General features: G+C 39.6%; 1 protein-coding gene across 4 annotated transcripts in view; it reads left to right on the top strand.

Annotated features, from left to right (window-relative positions):
* ANKS1B (ankyrin repeat and sterile alpha motif domain containing 1B) overlaps positions 1–24,390 on the top strand; it is a 1,050,054-nt gene that overhangs the window by 35,015 nt on the left and 990,649 nt on the right. The gene's annotated exons all lie outside the window — the stretch shown is intronic.

Below are 24,390 nucleotides of genomic sequence, written 5' to 3'. Positions count from 1 at the left end.
CTCAGAAGTAGGCCAACTATATTAATTAGTGTACATTGAAGACTTCTGCTCTTAACTTCGCAGGCTAGAATTTTCTGCTTTGGATTTCATTTTTTTCTTCAGTGGGAAATGTATGAGATGACTTTCTGCTGAGATATTCTGTATTAAGATGCTACTAGTAGTCTTGTAGCCCCATTTGATTTGCTGCCTTATTGCTTTGGATCTGGTGCCTATGACCTCCACCTACATTAGCCCACTTGATGAGAAATACCTGTGACAATTCTAAGGCCCTGCTAATGATACCATGGGAAAGTTGCTTCTGAAGAATCTAGTATATTTGTCTTAAATTGGTGTCTGGAGTTTTATAATTCTTCTTCTTCTTCTTCTTCTTTCTCCTTTCTTCTTTCTTCTTGATTCTTTCTTCTTCTTCTTGTTCTTTTGGGGCTGGTGAGGTGGCTCGGCAGGCTAGTCTTCCACCTGCAGATGCCAGCATCCCATTTGGATACTGGTTTGTGCCCTGGCTGCTCCACTTTCAGTGCTACAACATTGGCCCCTGAAGCTTTCCAATTCTAGCCCTGAATTAGCTGCAGCAGGGAAATATGGAAAATTAAGACCAAGAAAAAAGGCCATGGATTTGGGAGCACAAAAGAATGTATTAGTGACATCTGAGAGAACAGCAGGACAGTGAGGGGATATTAAATTAGAAAGAAGCTAATATTTCAGTGGGTGATAATGAAGACAGCTAGAGTAAACTATTTTGAAGTCTAAATGAGAAAAAAAGGAAATGTTGGGGCAGTGATTTCAGGGGAATTGCAGAAGGAGGAAAGTGGTTTCCTTAGGCTAACAAAAGATAATATGGGTGTGACTTAAATTGGAGTGAAACAGGAAGGTGCTTTCTGAAGTACTTTTTTGTGTTGATTCCTCTTCCTGTCTATTTGCTCTCTTCTGTCTTGTGTGATGTCGTGTCATGATAGTTTCTTTGCCTTCTCCATTTAAATGTGGATAGTCTTCATAGTTCTTACCTTTTCCCTCTCTCATCTTTTCCACTCTCAACTTCAGCTCATATATTTCTGCTAAATGCTTCCCCAAATCCTGAGCCTTGATCTCTGTTCTGTTTTTTCATTCTTGAATCTGCAACTGCTAATTATTTTTATTTGGACATTATACTCAAAACCATATGTCATAAAACTGTCTGCCTACTTTGTCCTCTAATGGTGTTGCCATTCTCTTGGCTGTTGGACTCAGTAATTGAGAAAGTGATGGACTATTTTGAAGAAATGAAATTTAAAACAAAAATATCAAAACACATGAGTTGCAACAAAAACAGTATTGATCTAATAATTTATGTGAAGGTTGCCTTATGTCAAAAATATGATATTTGTCCTTTTGGGATTGACTTATTTCACTGAGCATAATGGTCTCTAGTTGGGACCATTTAGTTACAAGTGATAGAATTTCATTGTTTTTAATGGCTGAGTAGTATTCCACAGAGTAGATATGTGCCACAGTTTCTTTATGCACTTCTCTTTTGATGGGCATCTGGATTGTTTCTGTATCTTTGCTGTTGTAGATTGTGCTGCTGTAAATACAGGATTATAGATCCCCTTCATAAGAGAAGATTTCATTTCCTTTGGATATATTCCTAGGAGCAGGATAGCTGGATCATATGGCAGATTTATTTGCAGTTCTTTAAACACTCTCCATACTGACTTTTGTAGTGGTTGTACTAGCCAACACTCCCACCATCAGTGAGGGCGGTTACATTTTTCCCCACATCTGTGGCAGCACATCCATGCCAGCAGGTGTTGTTAGTAGAGTTCTGAATGTAGGCCAACCTCACTGGAGTTAGGTGGAACCTCAATGTGGTTTTCATTTGTATCTGCCTGTTGGCTAGGGAGCCTGAGCATCTTTACATATGTCTGTTAGCTATTTGCATTTGTTCTTTTGAAGAATGTCTGTTCATTTCCTTCATCCATTTCCTCACAGGGTTGTTTTGCTGTGCCTGGGTTTCTGAAGCTCTTTGTAAATCCTGGATATTAGTCTCCCATCAGTTGTGTAGTGTGCAAACATTTTCTCCCATTCCATTTGTTGCTTCTTCACTTTGTTGATAATTTCCTTTGCTGTACAGAGGCTTCTTAATTTGATGTGGTCCCTGTCCTTTTCTTTCCTATCTCTACTTATGTCTTTATTGAGTATCTGTTGAATGCCCTTTGTAGATTTTGTATTACATGCTGAGGAAATCACCTAACACAGAGACAGCCTCCATCATCTCAAAACATGAAACCCATTCAGGAAGAGAGTTGTTGAATCTGAAACTGCTGGTATAATTATTTTCATTGTTACTTTGAAGGCATATGCCATACTCTTCTTTTGAAAGTGAAATCCATCATATTTACTTTTCCAAATTCTGTTTTATTTGTTTGGGAGAGTTATAGAGAGAGGAAAGGCAGATATTCTATCTACTGGTTCACTAACCTAATGACTACAATGGCTGGGACTTGGCTGGACCACAACCAGGAGCTGCTTCTGGGTGTCACACATGGGTATAAGGTGCCAATGATCTGGGGCATCTTCAGCTGCTTTTTCAGGAACATTGGCAGGGAGCTGGGTTAGAAGTGGAATGGCCAGGATTTGAACCAGTGCCCATTTAGGGTGTTGGCTGGCATAGCAGGCAGTCCCTGGCTATGCTGCAGTGCCAGACCCCAGATTCTGAGTTTTAAAACATCAATGCTCCTTCTTTTGTGATGCCTTTTGTTATCTCAGTGGGAAATCATTTTTTCTTCAGGTAAACTTAGGTCACATTTTATCTGTGTCTTCTCATGACTCATCTCACATTTTACTTCATAATATTACATGTGAACACACTTTCTCTTACAATGTATTCACATTTGTTAGCATCAGATTTTTCCTCTTCTAGTGTTACATATCTCAGTGTCTTTCTCATAGTAAGATGCATTAGTTGGTTGTATTATGGTTTAGTCTTTTCAAATATTTAAAGTATCATGATTTTTTGGCTCTTGTTATGGATTTTTTTATTATTTCCATGTTTGATTCACCAGTTATGGCTTACAAGTAGTGATGAGAAACCAGCTTATGAATGTTGCCCGTGAATATGGCAAAAATAGAGGGCTGTAGTTTATCTTTCCTTTAGTCTGTCTAGTTTTTTTTTCTTTTGCCAAAAGCCCTGTAAATATTACGGTTTTGTTTTGCTTTGGGCTTGCATATGCTGGTTTTTAACATTGTTACATTGAGTGTATCATTGTACCTGGGAGATACATTGGTTTGCATTACGGCACATTTCATTTATTCTTATGCCCTATTTAGGACACTGTTGCATCAGCCATAGTGCTGACCCAGATGCTCACAAATAGGGTATTTAGAGATACCTTGGGGCGCTGTGGGGGTATAGATCAAGCTCTGCTTGCCAAAATCATTCTGGGGCATGTATGCAGACATTACTTAGAGTGAATGTGTATTCTTTCCATTTTTTTGCTTTTATTTCCTTCAGCTTTTGAACTTGTACTTATGTACTTATCAGTGTTACAGAAATGATTTTTTGAGACAACTGTGAATAGTTTACTTAAATTGAAATGAAAATATATCTTAGAGTTAATGGTTTGCAGAAAACCTTTTAAATACTGTATATATCTACAAAAAATAAAAATACCTCTCAGATACGCAATCAGAGTTAATTTCCTTCCCTACCTATTTGGAAATCAGTTGTGATTCTTTTCCATCCTACCTACAAAGATTCAATGAAATAACACAGTGAATGACTTTTTACAAAGGAGAAAACTCTATTACTCAAGTCATATCTTGTGACTTTTGTTTGTTTTACAACTGAGAGAGTCAGGGACCAAAAGCAGGTCAGGTTAGCACCATTCCCAGCTCCTTGCCGGTAGGTATGCTGGCTGCTGTTCTTACCAACACACACACACACACACACACACACACACACACACACACACACTAAACAAAACAAAACAAAACAGAATGGAAGCTTCTTGTAACAAATATTTACTAATAGTGACAAGATCCAGATTTTGATAAAATCTAGCCAGAAAGGGTTCCATGAAGATGACCTCTGGCCTGCACAGTAAATAATGCGTGACTGCTCTGGCTGCTTCAGGCTGAGAAGGGACAATGTAGGGCATCCTTCCAAGGTTTGCTTTAAGGGTCCCAGTAGAAGGTAAATTTCATCAGGGGCATTATCTGAAGTACCATCTAAAACTTGAGGGGTTCTCATTGTTTAATCCTGGATTACACCTGAGGCCTTTACTATCATTTTTTTGGAAAGATTTATTTATTTCCTTTGGAAAGACAGATTTACAGAGAAAAGGAGAGATAGAGGGAAATATCTTCCATTTGCTGCTGGTTTACTCCCCAAATGACAGCAACAGCTGAAGCTGAGCCAATCCGAAGGCAGAAGCCAAGAGCCCCAAGCCCTCCTCTCACCTACACCCAGTGGATCTCCCATATGGGTGCAGGGTCCCAAGACTTTGGATCATCCCCTGCTGCCCTCTCAGGCCACAAACAGGGAGATGGAAGGGAAGTGGAACAGGTGGAACTTGAATTGGCACCTACATGGGATTCCAATGCTTGATGGTAGAGGATTAGCCAGTTAAGCAATCACATTCGGCTCTACTATGTCTTCTAGTCATCTTTAGGGAGTTTCAGGGGTCCAGTTGGCAGCCTCTATATCAAAGACTTAGTTTTAGAGCTTTACATGTAAGAGAACTGCCAAGGTTTTAAACCATTGTCATAAGGTAGAACTGAGCATTTTAAATACTAAAACTATGGACTAGATCTAATCGTAGATAATAAAGTTAACTCCTTTAAGACTCAAATTTCCCTGAGATGCATATTTTAATATTTTGTCTTTGAGAAAGATGTAAGCCGTTGTATCAAGGAATATCCATTGTATCAAGAGGATATTTCTATTTAATTTTTTGAATGACAGAGATACACATACATACAGATAGAGGGAAAAAGAGAGAGAGATTGTGAGAATGCGAGAGAATGCCTCCCTGTGTTGGTTTCATTCCCCAAATGGCAAGGGTCAGTGCTGGAAGCCAAGGTTTTCTATGTGAGTGATAAGAACACAATTGCTTGATGTGTCTCCACTACCTGCCAGGATCTGCTTTAGTAAGAACCTCAAATCAGTAGTCAGAGCTGGGAGTCGAACTGAGATATTTCAGAACAAAATCATCATTGTAGGCATCTTAACTGCTAGGTTAAAATATCCACCCAGGACATTCCTGAGATTTGTGTTCCTAAATTGCAGGCTATCCTTGAACAAAAGAAGACAGGGAATTTCAACCTAAAAAAATTTAATTAAGACTTCAATAACAGGTGCCTTTAAAAAAAGTAAAGCTGTTAACTTTTTTGTAACTTAAAAATTGTTAAAAATCTGAACTTGAGTGGTAGGTGCCTTGGCTCAGTGGGCTAATCCTCTGCCTTCAAGCTCTGCCATCCCATGTAGGTGCCTGTTTGTGTCCTGGGTGTTACATTTCTGATTTAGCCCCCTGTTCGTGGCCTGGAAAATACCCAAGGATGGCTCAAGGTTTTGGGACCCTGTACCCACATGGGAGACCTGGGAGACTCCTGGCTTCTGGCTTCAGTTTGGCTCAGCACCAGCTATTGCAGCCCTTTGGGGAGTGAATCAGCAGATGGAAGATCTCTCCCTCTCTCCTCTGTAATTCTGCCTTTCTAAAAAAAGAATCTTTAAAAAATTCTATGCCTGACCAGATATGAAACACTTTAAAAATATTTGAGTGTGTATTGAGTACAATTAGGTGTAAGAAAAACAGGGTGGGTGTTTGTGACTTAGTGAGTTAAGCTACTGCTTGGTATGTCCATATCCTATTTTAGAGTGCCTACTTCAAGTCCCAGCTGCTCCTTTTCCAATCCATCTTCCCGCTAATTCACACCCTTGGGTGCCAGCAGCAGATGATGGTTCAAGTGCTTGGGTCCCTTCTGGCCATTTGGGAGACCAGCAGATGCAAGATCTCTCTCTCTCTCTGTTTTCCACGTAGATGAAAATAAACAATAAAAGAATCAAGATATCTTTAGATTTAAAAAAATCACCCCCCATGATGTATAGATAATTTATAGTTCTAGTAATCTGGCCAGTGGGAAAAAAGTAGGCACTAAAGATCTTTGGATTCAAGCTGCAGCATCCATGGGTGTGTATGAGAGCCAGATGGGATATGGGATGGACTGGGCTAGGCTGCAGCACATGCTGGCAAATGCCAAAACCAGGGACGGAGGAAACCTGGTGGGTTATTGGGGTCATTCTGGCTGGACCATGGCACTCACTGGTGTGTGTGAAGACTGGGCTTATGGCAGGTTGGGCTGGGCTAGGCTACAGCACCCATAAATTCACTTGAGAGATGGGGTTGAGGGTGGAACTGACCATATTTCCTCATCCACTAGTATGTGAGTTAGCTGGTGCAGGTGATGGATCAATCCTGACCCTGCACTGGCTGGCACTCAGAAGAGTCACATCTGAGGTCACCACAGGTGAGATTTCTTGGGGTACTCCTCGCCTAGATGACTGGACTCAATCTCCAGCCACAGAGAAAATCATAAGAGACATGTTTCTGATGCCTGGCACCATGGCTCAGTGACTAAATCCTAACCTTGCAAATGCTGGGATTCCATATAGGTGCCTGTTTGTGTCCCTGCTGCTCCACTTCCATCCAGCTCCTTGCTTATGGTCCAGAAAGACAATAGAGGATTGCCCAAAACTTTAGGACCCTGTACCTGCTTGGGAAATGTGGAAGAAACTCCCGGCTCCTGGCTTCAAATTAGCTCAGCTTAGCTCCAACCACTGTGGCCTTTTAGGGAGTAAACTAGCAATGAAAAACTTTTCTCTCTTCCTTTTCTGTGAATCTGGTGTGCCTTTCCAATCAAAATAAATAAATGAAAAAAAAAAGATATATGGTCTACCTTTGGAGAGCATGTGTCAGAACTGAACCTTCTCAGTTGCTAATATATATAGAATGGTCAGCATGCCCAGATGCAGATCGGAGGACATGACAGCCTGTTCATCTAGGCCAGCAGAGCATGTTGACTGCCTCTTCAGAGGAAGGGAAGCAGAATAGGTTTGGCCACTCTCCTGGCCAAGCTTTGCAAGATGTTCCTGGACCTGTGAATGCACTAAGGTGGCCTTCCTCTTCCAATAGACCTTGGAAAGATTGTCTAAATAATGGTACAATGACACCTCAGAACTATCAAAACCACTCAAGTATTACCCTTAGAACAATCTTCTCCACATTGGGGTCTCCAACGCATCATCAAATGACCCTCTCCATCCCTGGGTGCTGATAGTTGGACAGCAAGGAGTGGACTCTTCTTCTTCCCCACTGTGGACACAGGAGAAAAAAAAATAGGAACATCTGTCCAGCATCTTCCTCTGTACTTGGCCCTCCCCACCCTAATTGGAAATCCACATGGACGTGCATCCCTCTCAACTAGATAAACAATGTTAAAATAATAAGTTGAAAACATTTCAGCTTCAACCTGTATTCATTTATTATTGCTTGGTTTTATACTTATTTGTTCTGTTGTATGGTTGGGTGATAGTAGAGATGATAAAATGATATTTGCTCAGATCTTGACCTGCTCAGCCTTGAGTGTGACCAGGTTCTCAGCTAGTAGATTAGCTGCATTTGCATCTTTGACATCTTCTGGTGCAGGGTTTTCTGGGCATCTACAGTAGTGATTCAAATGATAGAGGTGTTGAGGTGACTGTTGACCTTGTACTATATATCTCTGATTTTTCTTGTCCGTTTTTGCTCCGGCCAGCAGAGACAGTAACATGGACAGGGAGAGGGTCTGGGATGAAGCATTGGCTGGAGATGAGTGATGGTAGAAGTTTCTCCCAAGCCTCCCTTTATTACTCCTTTTATACTCTTTCCTCCAAGTTCTTTAGCCAAACTATAGGATGCCAATGAGTCCCATTAGTCCAGGTGCTTTTAGCCCCAAGCCCATTTCCTGTTACTGCTCAGCTTAACAAGTGCTAATTAACTCCTTAGCCCACAACACCTTTCATCACCATTCCTTCTAGGATGCCTTTGGTGAAGAGTATTCCTGAACAAGTTTATCTATCTATCTATCTATCTATCTATCTATCTATCTATCTATCTATCTATCCATTTTCTTACAGGTCTACCTTTTTCCCTTTACCCTGATTGTTATCTCCATCCATAACTTGTCCTTATACAGGCTGGGATACTGTGGTTGATCCTGATCAAGATCCACATCTAGTAAGGTCCGCATTTATAGTAGCATTGGCTTTCTGGTTAGGACTGTTCTATGTTTCCTTAGCCCACCTGCCACTTTGGCTATTCTGGTAACTCTGTTATTGCATGGAGGGCCCCTCTAATGTGAAAAACATGCATAATGTGATCTTCTGCATATTTCTTGCTTGGAACTGGAAAATCACTAGTTGCAGTCTCCTTTGCTGCTGTCCATGGTGCTGGACTTGGTGTTGGCAATGCTGAGGGTGGGTGTGATGAGAATGGCAGAAGGAGTTGGGGATGGAGCAGCTGGATGCTGCTGGGCCCTGTTGATCATGGTTATAGAGCTTCAGAAGCTTTGGCACTTTCCAAGTGTGATGGTAACAAGGCTTTGCTCCTGCTAATGATCAAATTCTGCATAACTTTTGCCTTTCCCAAAATTAAAGCACTGATGGCTTGCCGTCAGGGCATTAATGATATACAGTTGCTTAACACATGTTTTATGTCACATGTGCTAAAGATGATTTAAAATATGGGAGAACTGTAGAGATCACTTTTACTGTCACGTGCTATTTATTTGAAAGATGAACTGCTCACCTCAAGATGACTAATATTACACTTGCTTTTGACAGACAGAAAGATCTCCCATCTGCTGGGTTACTCCTCAAATGCCCACAAGAGCTAGAGCTGGACCAGGCAGAAACCAAGAGGTTGGAACTCAGTCTGAGTCTCCTGCTTGGGTAACTGGGGGCCAGGTACTTGAGCCATCACTGCTGCCTTCCACAACATGTATAAGCAGGAAACTGGAGTCACAAATGGGAACTAAACCCCTAGACACTTTGAAATGAAATGTGGGTATCCCAAGTGATATCTTCATCACTTGGACACCTGGCTGTTTATACAGCATGTTTATATTTGTTCAAATTTCTCTCGACTGCAAATTAAGTCATGTGCAGTTTCTGTGTATAACTTTTCACTTCTTTTAGTGTCTTGTTGTTATAAATGTTAAACTGTAGTTACATTTATTTTATGCATGCATGAAATAGGTAACTTGTTCTTGGTTTTTAAAAATATTTCTAAGCTAAATAGTTCATCTATAGTTTTCTTAACTTGCCACAGATCTTTAAAACAAAACAAAATAAAGCCAATGTAAGTGTTTGCCAGAAATTTAAATCCATGGTATTCTAGGGTCAATTTTAATCTTACTTAGCATTGTGGAAATATTAATTAAGTGTATACTTAAATCCATATGACCATGGGACCAACATTTTGCTGTATAAATGCTTGCTGCTTATATTTCTTTTTTTCTGGATACTTAAGAGGCATAGAGGTTAACTAAAGAATACTTTGAAGTGCTTTTGTAGCATAAAGTCACACAAGGACAGAGAAATAGTATCAGTAAATGGGGGAAATATGCAACAGAGATGCTAAGTGTTTGTGGGGTGAGGTATGACTCTCATAAATTCAATATTAATCTTACAGTAACAGACAGGCCAGCCAAGAACCCAACAATCAAAGGTAGGACAGATTCATAATGGATAAAATAGAGAGGAAGTTTCCTGTGATTTAGTTTCATTGTTGAATGTTCCCCAAAGACCTACGTGATACAGATTCGTTCCTCAGGGCAGTGGTGTTGGGATATGTTGAAATCTTTAGATGCTAGGGTCTGGTGGGAGGTCTTCAGGGTTTTGGATTCATGAATATGGAAGGCAGTTCACACAAGAAAGTTTTTTTGTTTGTTTGTTTGTTTGTTTTCTACAATCAGTTTTGTAGGCATAGGGCTTTGTCTCACAAATTTCCCCTCCTGTCATTTCGCCCAATATTAACATGGTAGTATAGTCCCTAAGTAACAGTTACAAGTTTAACTTACTGTTATTTAAATATATCGTGGCAACGGAGGTATAAGCACAGGTAGAGAGTCTAGTGTAGTGCTATAAAGATACATTTCAATTTTTCATTGTGAATCCAACTTTCAGAGTAGAAACATGTACTGCATTTCTTTATTTCCTGGTATGCTAGCCTCTGTTGTACAGTTCACCTATGAGAATCTATGCTGCATCTATTTACTTACATATATCTGTTTATTTTGTCCTTTGTGTAAAGACCATCTTATATCAGAGAGAACATGATATTTGTCCTTTGGGGATTGGCTTACTTCACTAAGCATAATGGTCTCTAGTTGGGACTGTTTTGTTGCAAATAGTAGGATTTCATTCTTTTTTAATGGCTGAGTTGTATTCCATAGAGTAGATGTACCACAGTTACTTAATCCATTCATCTGTTGATGGGCATCTGAGTTGGTTCCATATCACCATACTTCTTCCTCTGTGCTCTGTCATTGCCATTCATTGCCTTAACGAGATGCCAAACCAAGAGAGCTGCCTGTTCTTGGACTTGAACCTCTCCAGTTTTGAGCTAAGTAGAACAAAAAGTTGTCCCAGGTATTGGTTTTAGTAGCAGACACCTGACTAATGTAAAGTTATTTCCAGTTAGCAAAGTAAGTCTTACAGTAAATTATTATCACCAATATGCATAGAAAGATACTTTCCAAAAGTAGCATGATTATTAGTTGTCACTGTAGTTATGCATGTACATTTTACAAGTAACATTCTGTGAGGACAGAAATATAGCAGGAAAGGCTAGCTGAATTCTTTTTTTTTTTTTTTTTAAGATTTATTTTTATTACAAAGTCAGATATACAGAGAGGAGGAGAGACAGAGAGGAAGATCTTCCGTCTGATGATTCACTCCCCAAGTGAGCCGCAATGGGCCGGTGTGCGCCTATCCGATGCCAGGAACCAGGAACCTCTTCCAGGTCTCTGACGCGGGTGCAGTGTCCCAATGCATTGGGCTGTCCTCAACTGCCTTCCCAGGCCACAAGCAGGGAGCTGGATAGGAAGTGGAGCTGCCGGAATTAGAACCGGCGCCCATATGGGATCCCGGTGCGTTCAAGGCTAGGACTTTAGCCGCTAGGCCACGCTGCCAGGCCCGGCTAGCTGAATTCTAACATAACTTTGGAGAATTTTCATTTTTATCCTCTATTACCACCTAGGCCAAGAAGAATTCTAAGTTGGAAGATGGGAGTACACATCCTATGTAATCCTGTTCCCTTGAGTGTGGTCAGAACTGGTGAACATTGAAAAGCTATCACACCTGTGATCAATTTCCCAAACAATTTTAAGAAAATCAATAGGGACAAGTTAGAAAGAATCAGAGGCTGCAAACTTGAGGGCCTGTTGAGGGGAACATCTGGAAGCTGAGATTAGTTCCTGGCAGAGAGTCAGCAAGACAACTCTCAGACAGTTGTTAGACAGCCATGATGAAGAACATACCCCATGTCCATGTGACCTACACCACCAAATTTATCTTTATTTAGCTATGCCTTATCTTTCCCCAACTTTGTGTCTGTGCTCAACTATTCCCTTCTTTAAGAATGACTTCTTTAGGGCCCGGCGGCGTGGCCTAGCGGCTAAAGTCCTCGCCTTGAAAGCCCCGGGATCCCATATGGGCGCCGGTTCTAATCCCGGCAGCTCCACTTCCCATCCAGCTCCCTGCTTGTGGCCTGGGAAAGCAGTTGAGGACGGCCCAATGCTTTGGGACACTGCACCCGCGTGGGAGACCCGGAAGAGGTTCCAGGTTCCCGGCATCGGATCGGCGCGCATCGGCCCGTTGCGGCTCACTTGGGGAGTGAATCATCGGACGGAAGATCTTCCTCTCTGTCTCTCCTCCTCTGTGTATATCTGGCTGTAATAAAATGAATAAATCTTTAAAAAAAAAAAAAAAAAAAAAGAATGACTTCTTTAAATACCTATTCTAACAGTCATGGAGGCCCATCTTGTGTTCCACTTCCCTAGTGGCTCTTCCTCTTGTTTTTATGTAAATGTATTATCTCTAGCTTCTGAATATCCACTGTACTTTGTAAGTTAGCACATATTCTTTGTATAAGAATTATTAGTTTACATGATACACTGGCTAGTTTTTATTATTATTGTAATGGAATACTTGAGGCAGCTAGCTTATCAAGGGCACAGTTTTGGAGGCTCAGAATATAAATATTTTGATGCAAGCTTTCACTATGGCGAGGAACCCAAGGTAGATAGTAGAATATGTACCATGATGGAGGAAGGAGGTAGAGAGGGGGAGAGGGGGTGATTATGACCAAACTCAGGCTTTTCTAACAACTGTCTCCTATTAGACTCCATCTACCACAGGCTTCACCACCTTCCAGTGTTGGCATCTTCAGGTCCAGGCTTCTAACACCTTTTACTTTGGGAGACATTTAATGCTCAGACTCCATAGAATATGGCTTGTATGTTCTGCCTTAAATTTACAGATTTGAATGGAATTATACACATACACGTTTCCTACAATGGGAAAGAGGATACAGTAAAAGGTAAATGTTTCAGCCTAATCCCTTAGAGCATTGACTGAAAGCAACTATTCTGTTCAGTGTTTTATTCTTCTCGAGAGATTCTGTACATAGAAACCATATCTGTATGTATCTTTCTTTTATATAAAAATACAGTGTTTATCCTCTCTTCATTGTGAGATATATGAATAACTCATGTCTTTTTTTCTTACATTAATTTCCCAAGGTATCAAAGTGCTTAAGACTTACATAAGGAATTTTTGAAAATTGTTCTTTCGGCTGGATCTGGTGCTATGTGCTGTATTGACTCTAATGCTGCAGGAAAATGAAGCTTGTGTTATTTCCTTACATTCAACAAAACCAAAGTAAGAGAAAACTTAACTTTTCTGATCCAGGATCATGACTCTGTAGGTTGGAATTTTTATTAAAGCTTTTTGTAACTTCTTACCATTTGGTTATGTTATTTACCTTACTGTAGTAGTCTGTTGTCTGCTTTTGCATTTACATTTTCTCTTTCATCCATTCTAGAATCATCTGATTTACTTTTATAATTCACAAAGTTAGAATGAGTGAAAAATAAAATACCTGGAACTGTGATCCTTAGAAGAATGCAAACCTGTATGACTAAGTTCTTATCCACTTTCATTTTGAAGTGTGTGTTCCATTAGCTTCCACTTATTTGCAGTTGTGCTACTTAGCACAGAATTCAGAAAAACATGTAAGGGTAATGAGATGAGAGAAATCAGCCGTTAAAGCCATTTGTTAGCAACTTTATCAAAGATATTCAGAGATATTTATCTTGTTTATTTGAAAGAGCAACAGAGAGTCTTTGATTTTGAGTACTGAAAATTGAGTAGTATGTGTTTTATTTTTCTAGTTTTATTTGTTTATTTGAAATGGAAAGGTCTTCCATCAGCTGATTCCCCTCCAAATGACCCCAATATCTAGGATTTGTCCAGATTACAATCAGAAACCTGGGACTGCTTCTGAAGATCTCCCAAGTGGGTGGCAGGGACCCAAGTACTTACTTGGGCCATCTCTGTTGCTTCTTCAGGCAGATTAGCAGAAAGCTGAAATAGAAACAAAGCAACTGACGCAAACCAGTGTTCCAATATGATATGGGATGCAGCTGTGGCACTGAGCACCTTAGTCCCTGTGCCAGTGTCAGCCTAGTCTTTGTATTTTAATTGTCTACACCCTCACATTTCCTTTTTCTTCTTTTTCAAAAAATTATTTACTTGAAAGAGAGAAAGATGCATTTCTCTCTGCTGGTTCATTCCCTCAATGTTCTCAATAGCTCCCACTCAGTCTGGTTCTCCCATGTGGGTGGCAGGAATGCAAGTATTTGAGCCATCACCTGATTCCTATCAGAGTGCACATTAGCAGGTAGCTGGAATTGGAAGCAGGGCTGGACCTGGGACCCAGACAGTCTGACATGGTTGTGGGTATCCCACTGCACTAAATGCCCTCCTCCCTGTTTTCTAGAGTAACATTGATCTTGTTGAATGTTCAGAGACAATTTATTTTTAAGACCTCTATGTGAACACTTCATAATTAAATGCTTCCTCTAAGGAATTCTATAATGTATAAAAATATAATAAACTTTTCCCCTAAGCCAACTGAGTAAGAGAACATTAACGTTAATGTTCAAAATTATTTGATTGACTACCTTGTTTTATAAATACCCATGTTTCCTTTATGATCCAGTGATTGTAGTGTTTATAACTAGACTTTTATTTCTACATGTTTTTTATGAAAAGTATTTTTGGTGATTAGCGGTAAGGCAAAGTGCGTTAAGCCTATTGATGCCAGCATCCTGTAGATTTATTCCTGGGTGTTCCACTTCTGTTCCAGCTCTCTGGTAGTGGATCTGGGAAAATGTGGGAGATGGCCCAGATACTTGGGACCATGCCACCTATTTAGAAGACCCAGATGAAGTTCTGGCTCCTGGTTTTGGCCTGGCCAAGCCCTGGCTTTTGTAGCCAGGGTGAGTGAACCAGTAGCTGGAATCACTCTTTTTTTTTTTTTTAAAGATTTATTCATTTTATTACAGCCAGATATACACAGAGGAGGAGAGATAGAGAGGAAGATCTTCCGTCTGATGATTCACTCCCCAAGTGAGCCGCAATGGGCCGGTGTGCGCCTATCCGATGCCAGGAACCAGGAACCTCTTCCAGGTCTCCCACATGGGTGCAGGGTCCCAATGCATTGGACCGTCCTCTTCTGCCTTCCCAGGCCACAAGCAGGGAGCTGGATGGGAAGTGGAGCTGCCGGGATTAGAACCGGCGCCCATATGGGATCCCGGTGCGTTCAAGGCTAGGACTTTAGCCGCTAGGCCACGCTGCCGGGCCCTCTTTTTTCTTTTCTTTTCTTTTTCTTTTTCTTTTTCTTTTCTTTTCTTTTCTTTTTTTCTTTCCTTTCCTTTTCCTTTTCCTTTTCCTTTTCTTTGCTTTTTTCTTTCCTCCTTCCCTCCCTCCCTCGCTTCCTTCTTTCCTTTCTCTCTCTCTTTCTTCCCTCCCTTCCTTCCTTCTTCCCCTTTTCTCTGTTATTCTGCCTTTCTTTCTTTAAAGATTTATTATGTTTTTATTGGAAGATCAGATTTTCAGAGAGAAGGAGAGACAGAGAAAAACATCTTCCATTCTCTGATTCACTCCCCAAGTGGCTGCAACAGCTCAAGTTGAGCCGATCCGAATCCGGAATCCAGGAGCTTCTTCTGGGCCTCCCACATTGGTGCAGGGTTCCAAAGCTTTGGGTCATCCTCTACTGCTTTCTCAGGCCACAAGCAGGGAGTTGGATGGAAAATGGAGCAGCTGGGACATGAAGCAGTGCCTATATGGGATCCTGGCCCATGCAAGATGAGGTTTTAGGCTACCATGCCAGGCCCCTATTCTGCCTCTTTCTCCTTCCTTCTTTCTTTCCTTCTTTTCCTTCTGTCCCTTCCTCCCCCTCTCTCTGTTGCTCTGCCTTTCAAAAAAAAAAAAAACAAAATAAATATTGAAACATTTTTTTCTGTATTCATTTAAGAGGTAGGGAGATACATCTTCCATCTGTTGGTTCATTTCCCAGTTACCTGCAAAAACCATGGGTGGGTGGGCCCACCCAAAATTAGCAGCCTGAAATTTAATGCCCCCCCCAAATAGTGATAGGAACCTAAAAACTTGTGGCATCATCTGCTTTCCTTGGACTATACTTTAGAAGGAAGCTAGAATAAAAAATGGAGCCAGGACTCAAGCTTATTTACTTTAAAATGGATTGCAGGTGACTCTAGCAGCATTTTATCTAGTCAGCCAAATATTCACTGTGCAATGGTTCTCCACAGTGCTCATCCAAAAAAGCTGCAGCTCATTAGGATTCTTTAGTTTTGTCTAATTTGAAAATTCTCTTATAAGTACATCAGTCATTTCTCCTAGGTAACCTTTGCATTTTAAGTGGCTTCAGTGCTAATGATGTTTTTAGGGCAAATATTGAATGTACTTAGTTTTTAACTGTATAAACTCACAGAAAACAGGTTACATAAAATATTTGAAATTAGTGTGATTGGTTTTAGTTGAATTATATAAATTTGCATAATGATTTCTAGACAATAAGGAGTTATCTGTCTCCTCTGGCTACAATTGACATAAGCCCAATTCAAACCAGTTTAGGCCGAAGGGGAATTTATTGACGACCATAATGGGAACAGAGAGGACAGAGTGAAGCTAAGCTTTAGGAATAAAATGGATGAGGGAATTGGATGTCAGTAGGTCTTTTTTTTTTTTAAGATTTATTTATTTTCAATGAAAAAGCAGATATACAGAGAGGAGGAGAGAGAGAGAGGAAGATCTTCCATCTACTGTTTCACTCCCCAAGTGGCCTCAAAGGCTGGAACTGAGCTGATCTAAAGCCAGTAGCCAAGAGCTTCTTCCAGGTCTCCCACATGTGTGCAGGGTCCCAAGGCTTTGGGCCGTCCTCCACTGCCTTTCCAGGCCACAAGCAGGGAGCTGGATAGGAAGCAGGGCCACTGGGCCCAGAGCCTGCTTGTATTTTAACTTCATAATTACAGAAGGTAGCAGGATGGGGAAATAGAGGCAACAGTAAGAGGGGACAGTGAATACCATAGGGTTACCTTTGTAGTGGGACAACAAAGAGCCTGGAGCATATGTAGTGCTTTTAGGAGGGTTGCTTAGTAGGAATCAGTTGGAGATCATTTGGAGAGTGTTTGAAACAGAACCAGGGAAGTGTGTGTGTATGTGTGTGTGTGTGTGTGTATGTGAATACAAAAAAAAAAAACCCCTTATTCTAGTGATTTGGCTTTTGCAGGTGTTTAGGCTCACAAGTTTATGATGTGCAGGGTCTAAGAGCTGCATGCTGGATTCCGAGATGGTGTAGTTACGTTCTGAAGATCATCAGACTAGAGACCTAGGAAGAACACGTGTTTTGTTTTGAGTCCAATGGCAGGAAAAAACTGATATCTCAGTTGGAAGGCAATAAGCTGGGAGGAATTTTTTCTTTACAAGGGGAAGATGAACCATTTTTTTTTTCTGTTCATATCCTCAACTACTGAGTTGAGCTAATGTTTTACTCAGTCTGTTGAACTAAATGTTAATATAATCCAAAAACACCCTCTCAGAATAAAATGTGACCACATATCTGGGTACTTCATGTATCAATCACATTGATACAGAAAATTAACCATCACAGGTTGATACTTGTTAGAATGTGAAATGTAGTGGTGTTTGCAGATGTAATACAAAGTGAGTTAAAATTATACTGATAAATGTTAGATGGAAAACTTTTTCTGATTGGGCTTCATATTTGGTATCACCAAAATGAATAAAGATTTTATTATTCTGTAAAATGCAGATATTTGGATTGTGCAATGGGCCGTATAAGTAACCAGTCTATGATAAGTGAAACCAGAGTATACTTACCTAAAAATCTGTGTAAAAGCTATTCTTATAGATAAAAGGTTGTAAATCTTTAAAGGTCTAGGTCTTGACCTAAGGGACAAGAAGTTGAAACATAATTCAAATGTTATGTACAATTTTTTCAGTACCTGAAAGGTTTAGCTTGGTTTAAAATGAGAATAAGAGTGCCTGTTAGTTGAAAATTCTCTTTATTAGCCTTTCGATAGGTTTTCAGAAAATGCCATTGGTTTATATTTAATAGGCAGAACCAGTTGGTTTGAGATTATGGACTTTTTTTCTCAGTGGGCTCATGAGCTTTATCCTTCCAGGATACTCCTTTGACAAAGTTGAACATTAAGCCAGAGGTAAAGGAGAAAGATAAGATCCAATGCCCACATCACAAAGCAATGCAGTGAAGGGTTGATTGGGAGCTTAGGGACGACAAAATGGGCAACTGGCACGCCCAGAGGCAATATTTATTTAATTTCTTGGCTTGGAATACCTTGACTATGTAGGTCACATAAATTGAAATCCCTCACCATTCGGTGTTAGATTAGTTAAGAACACACAGGGAGAATGTCATTCTTTTCCAGAGGCCTGACTCAGATAGGCACACTTCTTTTCATCTTGTAGTAAGCCAGTGGTAGCCACACAGAAACACCTGTAATATTACCAGGTTTCTCACACATTTCAATCTCACCTGGCAGAGACTGTTAAAACCCAAGACCACTGCTTTCTTTCAAAGGTAACTATGAGGTCCCCAGCTTACTGCTCTGGTTTGCAGTGTCTCTTTATTTTTGACTCATAGGGATTTCTGTTACATACTTGTGAGCTCCTAGTTCTACTTTTCTAGCCGCACAGGGCTTTATTTATTTTTGAGTTCTGTGCCAGTTTAAGCCAACTTCCAGCTATTTTCTCAGCTTCAGTGGTCATTCTTCTAGATGCTGTGGATACAACTATGAATAAAATAGATAAATACGGTGGCCACATGTTTTTCAAGGGGAAAGGAAAACAATAAACATTATATCATACGGTGGTAAGTGCTATGAGGAAAAGTGAGAATGGCCACAAAAATCGAGTTGTATTGGTACTGGTTCATCATATAGGGTTGTCAGATCAGGCCTTGCTGACAGAGTATTTGATGGAATAATGTCATAAAGACTGCCTTAATCTCTTAGAGCTGCTTTGAATAAAATGCCACGGAAAGAGGGGTTTCTAAATAACAAGAATTTATTTCTGAAAGTTCTGGAAACTGAAAGTCTTAAAAGATCAAGGCCCCAGCAGATTGTTTCTGATGAAAACATTCAATGTGATTCATAGATGATGTTTCCTAGTTGTATCATTAGTTTTCTGGGGCCTGTTTTCCCTTTTAAAAAATAATTTTTTAATATCGTTTACATAATTGAGAGAGATGCACACACATAGGTCTCTGATTAGTGTGGTGAGGGTCAAGGAATGGAGAAAGGTGGGTGGGACAAATGTTTCAGTTTTTGTTCCTGTGTTCATAGGGTGGGAAGAGGAGAGGGCCATTCCTTGCTATCTACATCAGCACTCGGGGATGGGGGGAAGGTCGGTGGATGATGTCTTAGAGATCCTGATGTGGGGAAAAGTGTTCCAAGGGTGTTACTTGAGTGGTTACTTTGAGTGGTTAGTTCTGAGACATCAGTTTCATTCTGGGGCCTACTTTCTGAAGATAATACATTTTGTGAGGATTTGCCTGTCTTTAAGAGATTTATGAACTCCCAAAGAAGCTGTATATCATTAGCTGGAAGTTAGGACTTCACAGTATGGTTTTTGGGAGAAATAACACTAGTTAGACCATAGCCTAACTGTGTGAAATTAATAGCTCATTGTGTTGACCTCACTAATGTAAATGTACAAGCTGAGCTGTGGAATTGGTTGCTGTCAGAATACCTTAAATATGAATGTGAGTTTAAAAAATATAATGGAGAAATATACTGAGAACAATTTCTTGAGTAATCTCAGTCTTTAATATTTCCTATTTCCAATGCTACCACTCCTGAATAACAAATGAAGTCATAGGATAATATACCAGGTGGTACTTCTGGCATGCATTATAAACTCATCATCTTTTCCAAAGCCTTTGGCTCCTCCTTTACTCACTGTCTCCCTTTGAAAAGGTCCAACATCGCCCATCTCATCCTTTATGCTGTTTGCTTGTTTTTGTTTTGTTTGTTTGCTTGTTTTTCTTCAGCCTGAATTTAAGTACTGCAAGTGTTAGGCATTGCTTCAGGCAAGCTAGGGGTAGAGTGAGGTTAAGTGAGGGACTCAAATTGAGTGTAAAATTTAGACTCAGTGTTAATGGATTGAACAGGACTCAGGTTCCCAAACTCAAGCAGATGTTTCAACCTCAAAGATTTTCATGAATAGTTAATGGATGAATGTTAATGGGAATCTGATCTAATTTGGTAGTTTGGAGGTGGGGTGCAGTGGGAGGTTCTTAGATCATTGGGGGATTCCTGTGGGGGATTCAGTTCTCCTGAGAGGGTTACTTATTTAAGCAGAATCCATCCAAGCTTCTCTTTCTGCCACTTAGCTCACCATGTAACTAGTTCTCCTTACATGCACTGCCATCACATGCCTCCACTAGATGCCAAACAAGTGTATGGCTACCGGATCCTAAACTGTGAACCTCCAAACTGTAAGCCAGAATCAATCTTTTTCTTCCCAAGAAGTTCTTCTCACATAGTTTTAGTTAAACTTGCAGAAGAGCTGAATATTGTATTCAGTAATCAAGATAAGTAAAACATTAATAAACGTATACATAAACTTGCCAGTGGGGAGATGAATAGGTATGAGGAGAAAAGTCCGGTAACATGGAGATAATATGTAACTTCAAAGGAGAAGGTATTTCTACTAGGTAGATACTGGGATTAGTAAAAGAACACAAGCTGTCTCTGACTTTTTTTCTTTCTTTTAGCAAGACTAACAAATATCATATGTTCTCTTTGATATAAATCAACCTTCATGCAAAGTACAAGATCAATAGATATATCGGAAAAATATGTGTATGTATACATATTCATATATTCTCATAGATGAATTGTATGATGGAGACTAACGTACTGGGAAGTGAAGATATGTTACAGTATGCTTCATGTTTTGCCATTGCCTATACTTGCAATACCGTGATACTCTTAAGCAGCAGGATGTTGGACTTGTGACTGCTGCTGAAGGATTGTACTGTTGCAATAATATGGGGGAAATGTGGTGGGTGGTAAGATGATGTAAGACCTTCATGCAGTGCTGAAGCCACACACTGGGTGAGTTAATGTCCTTGCAGTTTGCTATACACGGTTCATGCCTCTTTTTATCTTTGTTTAGAATCTTTCTTTTGCCTGCAAAGCACTTTACTTATATGTACATTTTATCATACCATGATTATATACTGCCTGTAAATTTAGACTAATCTCTTAGAGATGAAGGGCTGTCTCTTATCTCTTTATAATATCCTGGAAGGAGTAGTTATAGAAGTGACACTTAATAAATGCTTGTGGAATATAGTTTGAGCCTTACATAGTAAACCCACTGGTGTTCATAAATGTGTTCCCTTTTGTATTCTCAGTACCCAGCTTCTTTTTTTTCTTAAATGATTTATCTTTCAGTAGGAGTCTTTAGTACCTCAAAATGTTGTTTATTGGAGTAGGTATTGGTGCAGCGAGTTGTGGGACACTTGCATACTTAATTGGGGGGAGGGGCTCTTTTCAGTCCCATCTCTGCTGTTTCCACTTCATCTTCTGACTAATTCATTCTGGGAGGGAACAGATCATGGCTCCAATATTTGATCTCCCAACACCCATGTGAAACACTCAGATCAAATTCCTGGTTCCTGACTTCAACCTGGCCCAGTCCTGACTGTTAGGGTCCTTTGACCAGTGAACCAGTAGATACAAGATCTCTGACTCTCTCTCTCTCTCTTTCTCTCTCTCTCTCATTTTGCCTTTCCAGTAGATGAATAAAAATAAAGGTTGAGAAATATGTTACTAAATATGGTCAATAAAGTTTATTTCATATGTATCCTTTAGCTGTTAAAGCTTGCTAGCATTTCAATACCTGTTGGAAGAATTGAAGTCCTTGTTAACATCACTTAAAAGATAATTAGGTGAACGTAGACGTACTGATTACTATCATTTACCTTGGTGGTCATTTATAATAGTTAATACTTTTAGCTTTCACCTTGCTATGTTCCAGGCATAACTAAAATGCTTTATTTATTAGAAACAGCCCTTTGAGACAAGTGCTGTTATTGCAGTACTTTATGGAGGAGGCAACAAAGGTCAAGAAAGCTTAAGGGACTTTGCCAAATTGCGCTGGTAGGTGACACAGCAGGGATCTGAACCTAGGTAATTGACCGAGAACCCTTGTGGTTATCCATAGAACTCACTGCCCTTCCCCTGAAAAGTAGGTTTTTGTTTTGTTTTGTTTTGTTTTGAAGTGGAAAGTTGCTTTCATATAATACCTGTGTGAGATTATAAAAAAACTTTAAAAGAGGCATGTGGCACTGCTTTTTGGTGATCACTTCATACACATCTGCTTTTTGTCTGCCAGTGAATTCTCTGGAGAACCTTGAATCTTACAGGCAGTGTTTTCAGACCCCCTAATTATTCGAGTAAACGTCTCAAATGAAAAATTTCATTTTTTTCAATAGATACCTAACCTTGTCTTGGTGCATGGAAAGTCCATAATAAAATAATATTCCTGTTAAAATGAGTCAGCACTACAGAATCACTGATGGGTTGCTTTCTGTTGCAGTTTTTCATGTGTGAATCTTGTCTTTTCAAGTGCATTTTCCCCTGAGAGTTATCTCATCCAATTATACATCTCTGTATATAATTTAAAGGCTATTTCAATTGTGACAAAGACTCATATATTACATCTGGCAGAATGAAGTGCTTATATTCTGCAAACAAATGCATGGAAATTGTAGTGACTGCAGTATGCTATAGTGTTGTATCTTTGCTAAACATATAGAAAAGTGCCAGGGAAAAGCATTTGGGGCTAAGAATGAGGCCCTGCATCAGTACTGTGTAGTAGCAAGAAATTGTGAACCACATTTGTAGATTTGACAATTCTAGTAACCACAGTAAAAGCAAAAAGCAATAAATGAAGTGAAATTTCATGATATACTTTCTTTTAATATGTCTCGAATATTATTTAGGCATAAATCAGTCTGAAATTTGTTAATGATGTGCTTTGTATAGTTTTTCAAAAGTTTTAGAAATTCAGTATTTTACTGTGTAGCACATCACAGTTGGGGCTAGGTGTATTTCAAGTGGTTGGTACACCACTGTGTCTAGAGGATAGGCTAGGAAGCTGAAGATCATAACAGTGGGTACTCTTGCTACCCCTCTGATATGACCAGAAGAGTTTCTGAGAAAATACAGTGGGCATTGCTTAATACTGTCCAAGATTTCATTCCTGTACTTGTATCTACCTGCTTTCTGATCTGTTACTGACATCTCTTCTTTTGAAACTATGCTTTCATTGTGTTCTTCAGGCTTGAAGTTTATTTGCAGCTAAACTTATAAGACTCTTGAAGGTTATTTACATTTTATAATTGCAAGAAAGCATGAGTTCATAATACATATGAAGAAGAAAAAATACTATTTGTTGAGTAACTGCTGCATATCAGAGTACTAGGACATTTTGCCTACTTCACCTTTTTGATTTCTTCCACACTTTACATACTAGAGAATTGAAGACTCAAGAAATTAAATAAATGCTCCCAGGCTACATACCAAGTAATTGTAAAACTGGAGTTGTCTGACTCCAGAGATTATGCTAATTCTGCCATACTACTCTATTAGGGAGTTGCCCTGTATAGATAGTTTTAAAAAACCTGGGTTTGAATTAAAGTTTTTTTACTCTGATGCCTCCAGTATAGAGACAGTTGGTAGACAATATCAAGTAGTGATTCTTTGCTAGTGCAGAGGAGTTTTATGCTTAGTTTTGGAATTTCCTAGCCTAGTTGATTGGCCTAGTGATTTCCTTCTTTCCAGGGAGAAAATATCATTTGCAACTAATGCTTTAAACCTACTCTATTGATTATTGTTAAAAATGCATAAGTCGTGAAGTTTCTGTAAATCATTTAAAAAAATTATGCTTAGGTGTGTTCTTAAGGTGCATCCTTAGAGATAAATCAAAGCTACTTTAAGACTGAGCCAGGCACTGTTACTTTCTTGTTAAAAACTGATTTATTTATTTTAAAGAGTTATGGTAGGGGATGAAACAGAAATATCTGTGCACTGGCTCACTCTGTAGATGACTGCAATGGTCAGCACTGGGGCAGGTTTCAAACATCTGGGCCATGGTCTGTTGCTTTTCTCAGGCCCTCAGCAGGGAGCAGGACATAAAACAGCATCCATATGGATGCTAGCATTGGAATAAGTGGCTTTACTTATTTTGCCACAATGCTGGTCCCCAGATACTGTTGCTGCTTTTTTTTCTCACTGCTACTTCATGATTACATTGAAACCTAGATTAAAATAGTCGTAAGATATACTTGAGTTTTATTTTTGCTGTAGATGCTAGTCACATCTGTAGAAAAGCTGTTATTATAATATGGAAATATTTTGTTTTAAGACAAGTAACTGCAAAAACTGAACTCTTAAGAAAATATGGTCTATAGATGAGATTACCCTGAGTCAAGTTCTGGCTCCATCATTTATTAGCTATGTAAACCAGGTCAGTTTATAATTCGCTGTTCCTGTTTGCTCATAGAAGATGAAGAGTATCTGTTTTAAATCTAAGATTTCCTTTAAAATCACCCACTTCAATTAAGGGTGGGGATGAAGATAATTTACTTGGGAGGTAATTCTCAGGGAGTTCAGGTAAAGGAATGGCAAACGTAAGACACTGAATGGAAATTAGTTTAAAAATGTTGTTGTAATGAG

Source organism: Ochotona princeps, chromosome 15, assembly GCF_030435755.1.
Source record: "Ochotona princeps isolate mOchPri1 chromosome 15, mOchPri1.hap1, whole genome shotgun sequence".
Classification (NCBI taxonomy): domain Eukaryota; kingdom Metazoa; phylum Chordata; class Mammalia; order Lagomorpha; family Ochotonidae; genus Ochotona; species Ochotona princeps.
The sequence above is the reverse complement of the archived record's forward strand: the minus strand, read 5'-3'. Positions and strand labels throughout refer to the sequence as shown.